Raw genomic sequence first — 7829 nt, forward strand, 5'->3', positions numbered from 1 at the left:
GGTGAAAGCGTTTAATAAGAAAAGTTAAATCAAACATTGTTAAATGAGAAACCACAGATCAGGATGCAGAAGATGCTATAAAAAAATAAAACTTCATACAAAATCTATATATAATAAGGTTATTAGGATAAAATATAAATGAGTTAAATATTCCTATAGTATTCTAAACTCATTCAGTATATTTTGATTTTGAATATTTCAACTACAGATCAAGGCACTGCTAAAAGGTTTGGTTTAAAAATGTCTTAATCTTATTGTTACAAAGTTCTTACTTTATTCTCAGAATAATTAGACATCATTGGCATTTTTATAGTAGTTATATTCCAAATACTCAAATTAAAGCCACATATTTTCATTTGACTTTCAGAAATGTCCAACTTTATTCTTTATTATTCCAGGCTTTTTTTCTTCAGTTCAAAATATTTAGCTTATATACTCACATTCCTGACTTTTCTCTTCTTCTCTTCTTTTTTCATATTACTGTAAATTACTTTATTTTACAAACTTACATGCACAATCATATTACCCAGTTATATTTTACAACTTGGAAATTATTAGTAGTTTCTTGCATTGTTTTCAATACTGTATATATTATATCTTCTATAGTTCCATACCTTTAAAGGTAAGAAGTAACCATTTGCAGTCTGCATTGGCTCAAGTGCACAAATATGAGTTTGCTTTAATTAAATACAAATAAGATAACATCAGTTAAAGTGTCACTGTAAAAAAAAAATACTGTGTAACTTTCCACATTCACCATATGGAAACAATTCAGCAGTGGTAATAGAGAAAATCTTAACATTGCAAGGCTGACTGTGAGACATTACTTACTCCCAGTGTGGGAAAAATCTAGAAATTGATCATATTGTGATGAGGATAAGGTTCATAGCTTCAGTAGATGTACAGTACTTGTATAAGACTGACTGTTTTTGTGAACACAGAACATGTAATTGTCTAACCCCGAAGGATTTCAGCCACAGTAGGAATTTGTTTTGTCAGTACAATATTGAGGCTATTTTCTAATTACAAAGTTGCAAATATTCCTTTATCTCTTTACTGGATATTAATATGGTAGAAGTGCTCTCACACTGCACCAGATTAAATGGTTCAGGAGAAAAACAGGTCTCCTTTTTGACTTCCCCATCTGTGATGTCTCAGTCAGCTGCAACTTATCTGCTTTACTTTTCAGTCTCAGAATAACACATGTTCTTCAACCTTGTGACCTTTAATATCCGCTGAGTTTATTTGCCACATCCCACCTTCTCTCTCTCTTCCCCTGCTCTGATGCGTATTAAATCAGATATGCTGAATGGTGAAATAACACCACTCATCTGCCACCTCTTGCTTAACCCTCTGACCTAAGGTTTTCTTAAGTAAATGAATTTGGAGCTCAGTTTTCTCTGTGTTTGCTATGACTGACCAGCCCTCTCTATTGACATTAATTCTGGTGATCAGATTCATCTACAGACCTCAGCTCAGTTATGAATGTTGCACACATAGCTGGGGTGGTGATGTCAGAATCAAACTAACAGGAAAGAGGTTGTAACCTAAATTCTTTGGTCTCTATTAACATTGAGCATACTCTTCATGGCACGTCTCAAGATGATGCGTGATTGTGAGAATAAAAGGTGTTTATCTGAATATATAAACTACAGTTATTAGATACAGAGTGTTAGCTTCAACTTCCACTACAGAACGCTACAGGTACATTTTATTCCAAAATAAATAAATTCATTTTTTTCCTACATTATTAGCTGGTGGGGGACAAATTTTGAATCCCATGTTCAATGCTAATGCTGCGACAATCTTTTCTCCATCTCTGTCATCCATTCATTGTAACCAGCAGCCCCAAAAGTTCCCAAGCGGTGCAGGGTGCCGCTTGTATGTAAATGTGTATGTGACGGTGTGTGTGTGTCTGTTGGCCTTGGGCCAATTGGACCCTGTCAGTCTTTTAGAGATCCATCAGCTACTGTCCAACGGGACAATGAAGTCAACACAGACTCCCCTGCCGCCTCTGCCTGTCTCGCTGTCTAACTGATGACACAGATTCATTCACACACAGCAGGTCTGAGGCTGTTTATTCATCTTTGCACTCTACTCAGTGACATCTCTGCCATCTGAACTCCAAATAACAGCAGTGTGGACTTGAATATTCTATCAAGTCTGAAATCTAGATTCAATAAATGGCTTTTTGCAGAGCTTTGAATTGTACTACACAAACGTTATCAGTTGATGACCTTTTTCCTTTAGTTTCCATTTGTTTAAGGCTGTTACTTGCTGTCCGTCTTGACGTCACTGACCATTGTTTTCTACTGCTGCAGTAACTTGACATCACAGTGGTGTTGCTGAGTCCCTGCACTGAGTCAAAAAACTCCTACCACCAGTTATTGCAAAGTCACTTCCACATCTTCAACTCTGCTGCCTACAGCACTGTAATGGTTCATGCAGTGCATCAGACATATTCCAATATACAGTGTACAGCAGTACACAACTTCTAAACTACAGGATTTATATTATTACTGAAACATAAGTTTGAATATAGAAATATTAAACACCAATAAGTCATCAAGTCATATAGTATTGAGCAGGTTTTTGTTTTAAATGTTACAACAATTAAATGATTCAACAATGTCTCATAAAAATATGTGCATACACTGCTATCATTACCTGTATTTATACTTCAAACAGCTTGCTATTTAATTAATTTACACTTTGACAGTTTCCTAATATGTGATTATAACCACACTGTGGTTATTAGAATTATTGGGTGGTTGGATTTCGTTGTGTTGGTAAGGAACAAAGCCTTATAGACAAAAAAACATTAAACACTTACAGCTGAACAATTTTCTGTATGACGCTAAAAGGATCAGTAAAGTTTGATATTGTGTGAATGGGTTTGGAATAGAAATTTCAGAGGGATGCATGTGTAGTGTGTACAGTACTTTCCCAGATTCTTTAGTATCTTTCTGCACAAATTGTTCTGTGTAAAAACGTTAGCCACATAGTAAATCTAAAATGTAAAATCCTGTTGGCTTTCAAATCACACGAAGACGTCACTCTCTGCACAAAGCAGTTAAAGCAGCTGACACCAGTCGCCCCTGAGCCGATTTTCAGATAAGTTCCTTTGTGTCCATCCAGGCCTGCAGATGGGAGTGTGTTTTGCTCTGAAGACTGTGATGTCTGACATCATGTATGGGAGCACTTGTTGCGGCCGAATGGATGCACGTGGGCCTCTCCAAAACCCAGTGACATGCCAATAATACCTGTCAGTGTTGTTATCGAGGACTCATGGGTTCCACACTGAGCAAAGTCACACTCAAGTGATCTGAGAAGAGAAGAATGTCATTTGTGGAGTGGGGTCCCCTCACGGTGGAGCCGTCACATCTGACCAGTTTCATTGCCCTGTTCTCACTGGGGTTTGGTTCACACTGCTCTTTGAGACTTTTGTGGGAGCTCCATGAGATGAAGCCTGCACTGAAGCCATGTGTGGGCTTGGTCTGACATCCTTCTTCAGCTATTTCGCACCTTTTCATGTAGCAAATATTAGTTTAATGGTGTAACATGACAAATCTTACATCGTCAGAATGTTAAACAAATTTTAACTCAACTGTCTTGTCTATTTTCTATTGTGTGCAATATAATATCAATTCTAGTTTTACAGAGGAAAAAGCTATTTCACTTGAGGAACCACCACATTGTGGCAATTCTTGCCACCTCATTTATCTGCAGGTACCTGTTTATCTATGCTGTATTTTGTGGATTTTCTTTCCCTTCCAAGTATAACTTTGCTTATTTGTCACAAGAAGCTAATTATTCCATTGTGTCTAATTACATATGTCCAAAGTCAGGCACAAAGTCAGTGCCTTATTACAAAAACCTTTAGTCACCTTGCATTTTAGCAGAAGAACCAGCAGAAGTGGGGAAACTCTGCCATGTTATTAGCACCATTGTGCCAGAATGCTGCATGGTGGGTTGTCATTTGCACAGACTGAGGTTTTGAATAGCAGACAGAGGGAGGGAGATGGATGGAAGGAGGAAACGAAAGAAGATTACAGCACAGGGATGAAGGCAGGTTTGGCCTCATTGTGCTCTTGAGTTGGGAAACACTCAGTCTACAGCAGCAGGGCAGCTTCCGTTTAGCCTTTGTGCCTTGATTGGGGGGTTGGCGGGGGTGGTTGGGGGACTGGTGGAATGCTACAATAGTTTGTTTTCTATGTTATTATGGTAATCATTTCAGTCCAGTTCAGCCTTGTGTACCATGACTATTTGAACAACTTGAACAACTTCATAAAAGGTTGTGGAGCAGCAGTTAAAGCAGTACTCAAAAATAAATCTAAAAAATACTTCCAGGCCAAATTGTACGTTTTCAGTCCTGAAGGCTGAATTAAAGTTAACTCAAACTTTTGATACACTGAACTTGAATAATTCAGTCATTACTGTACCTGGACCTCAGTGTGGGGGAATAAAGCGGAAAATTACACAAGGCTGAGAATTCAGATTCGATCAGGAACCCAGTTGTGAGTAGACAAAGCTGAAATGACATTTGAACATCAGTAGTTTCAGCCACTAGAGGACAGTAACCACCTCATTTTTTTAACCTTGTGCACCGTGAAACTTTAAATCACTTTTAGTAAAGTTAGTGAAAAGATATAGTTTTATGTGCATTTATATAGTAAGAAACACTATAAATCTATATTATTATAGTTCCAAACATCAGCAATCAGAAATTGTACCAGTTTATAAATACATCTACCAGTACATTAAAAATATTGGACATATAAACATAAAAAGTGGTTGTGACTGGATGATGAAGAGCACTGATGTTTTTAAGATGATGACCCTGCACCATATAAGCATATAAATTATAATTTACCTGGTGAACCAGTCCAGTCCATCCAGTGCTAGTTGTATGTAGTTACTTATTATTTATGTTTAGGTCATATTTATCAATATATTAAATAGAAATTTTTGTTGTATACATTTGCCTAAACTACTGCATTATAAAAATCAGGGCTTAAAGTAAACACAAGAATTTATCTAATGTACATGTACTGCATATTACATATTTGGACAAACAAATAGACATCTGCATTTTGTGGGGGATTATTTTAGCTTTTGGTACAACAAAAATGCCAGATTACCTGAGAGATACAGTATAGCAACTAAATTTAGAGCTTTATTTACAGTAGCAGACCAGTGAAAAATGCAAACCAGACCCCATGCTGGCTGTGACTAAACTTTAAAAGAGCAATATTTTGTCTTATCTTTAGTGTTTGATATATATATATATATATATGCCCAATACCATGGGAGTGTATCTCATGGTTGTTTGTCTCATCCATCACTGAGCAAGACAGATGTGAATGTGAGGGCATATCTGTAAGTGGTTTTGTTGTACACATATAAAATATTCAGAAAACCATTTTTTTTAACTGAATGCTAGATGACACTGTTTTTTTCATACAGCCTCATTTTTAACCCTAACCTAAAAAAAACCTAAAGAGATAATACAAGCAACAAATTGCAGAACGGCAATAGGCCAACAAATGTAATGACATACTATATTCTTGTGACTCTGCAGTAATAAAATATACTACAATGTAAATGTGTGTGTCTGAGGGGTGAAGATGAAAAGATGGGCAAGAGTAAGAAGTATTTTTTTCTTACTTGACAAGAATAAACAGCAAAGAAATATTTGATCAATGGATGGGAATTTAGAAACTGTGTGAGCTTCATACAAAGAAATGGCAATTATGTTTAGCTCTCTTGCAAAGTTAAATAAATATTTTATATGGATATTGTACCAAGAGCAACTGCAGCTCTACATTTTGCAACAAACCACACTGGATGAAAGTTTAATAAGGCCTTGACAAAATTTCGATAAGTTTAAATATTAATGCTACATATCACTAACAATTAGAGGTGGAGGAATAGTTGATGAGTTTTTTGTTACCCTGCCTATCTTACCAGATCTATAAATAATTTATAAATGTCATTTTGAAAACACTTATCCCCTAAATCCAGTACATGAATGTTTACTGTACTATAGACACTGTGACATCTGAATCACAATCTTTACCAAAAATGTCTGCTCTGCTCCAGGCTAATACTTTAAATTTCAGCCTACTGGCAGCTAATCAGCCACTGCAAGATGAGTGATATTTCCAGTCCTTGTTTCTCCTGTAACATGACTGGAGAAGGAAAGTGAAAAGGGAAAGAAGCTTCATACAATGGTAGTTGTTTGTAAAGAATACAATCATTCCGGTACAATCAGGTTTATTTGTGTTTAGTTGTTATTATTTTTGTATTTTATATTTTTATATATTTAGTATAAGATGCACATGTCCCCATTTGAACCAACAAAACAGAAATGTTGAAAAGAAAATGATCAATTGGTTGTTGCTGTTTTATGTTTACTCTTTTTTTATGTTTACAGTGAGCCTGGGTCAGGGTAACCTAAATTGGAAGCTGGTTTGTGTCACGGGAAACAAGCTTGGTAACTAAAGGCTCTGCATCCCATCCAACTTGTAGAAACTTTAATAACACAAGTAGACCAGGGCTCAGAGAACAAAGCGTTCTGTTTGGAGCATATTGAACTATGAGGTCTTTAAAAGAAAACTTCATAGATTTTCAATGGGGGTTGACCAAACGACCTCGGGTAATATCTAAGAATGAAGGGACACTCAGAGTCCCCCATTTTTTCTATGCAGAGAAATTATCATTCATTCCTCTGACAAGACATCTCAGCTGATTGTTTGCCATGGGCTCACAGGCTTCAACTAGTGTTTTCTGGTTTCCTCTGCCGAAGCAACGGTCAGTCTGAGAGGGGGCGGAGCCAGGCGCTGGACCACAACTGCTCAGTCCACCATTGTTTTTCATGCATACACCTATAGCACTAATATTCAAAGGCCAGAGGTCCTGCTGTGGATTATTGCGAAGACAGCAAGTTCTACAGCACAGTCTGATATTCGACCAGGCTGCCCGTAATGAACCGGCACCCTGCATCCTTCAACAGCCGGGAGCCAGATGCATCATGTCTCTACTCTGAAAGAAGCACAACTGAATCTAACAGACAAAATTTCAGACATTGCTTTACATTTTTAACAAAAGGTTATATTTTAACAGTGTTTGAATAAAATTATTGACGGTTGTCCCTTTCAAGAGTCTCTGTGATGATACGTGACCGGACGATATTGCCTACAAAAGGATGAAATGAATTATTGAATTAGTATTGCAGTTGCTACTACCCAAGCTAATGCACAGGGACCATTAGCAACGTAAGTTGGAGCTTTGGAGGAAATGTGTGCAGGTAATTGCTAAACAGTAAAATAATCATAAATAGTTACTGTATAATAAACCAGTTGAAAGCAGAAATACTGCTATTTTTGGCAAAGGATTTGGATTGGAGCTTTTATTTTGAAAGTAAAGGGAAGAACAACACATTAGCATGTCCAGGCGCCTCTACGGAGCTTGGTCTGTTCTGGCGTCCTGTCAAAGTTACGATCGACAACTGCTGTAAAACAAAGTCCTATGATTATTACAGTTATTTACGTAAAATCTTCGACTATTGGAAAACTTTCATTAACAAGTTGTGGAAGTTTAAAACCTAAATAAGCGGCTGTAGTCGCAGATGGACTGCGCTCTACGTCTTTACTTACGCGCATTCAAATTATATTAATTAAACCGCAACGCATAATCACAGAATTAAGTGAAGCCAATATATTGTATCAGATAGTTAGAGCGTTAGAAGGTGTGTACATATTCTTAAGATACGCCTGCTATTTAAAGACACGAAAAAGCTGAGGATGATGAAAACAAGAACGTTTCGC

This window comes from Betta splendens, chromosome 2 (genome assembly GCF_900634795.4).
Source record: "Betta splendens chromosome 2, fBetSpl5.4, whole genome shotgun sequence".
Lineage (NCBI taxonomy): Eukaryota > Metazoa > Chordata > Actinopteri > Anabantiformes > Osphronemidae > Betta > Betta splendens.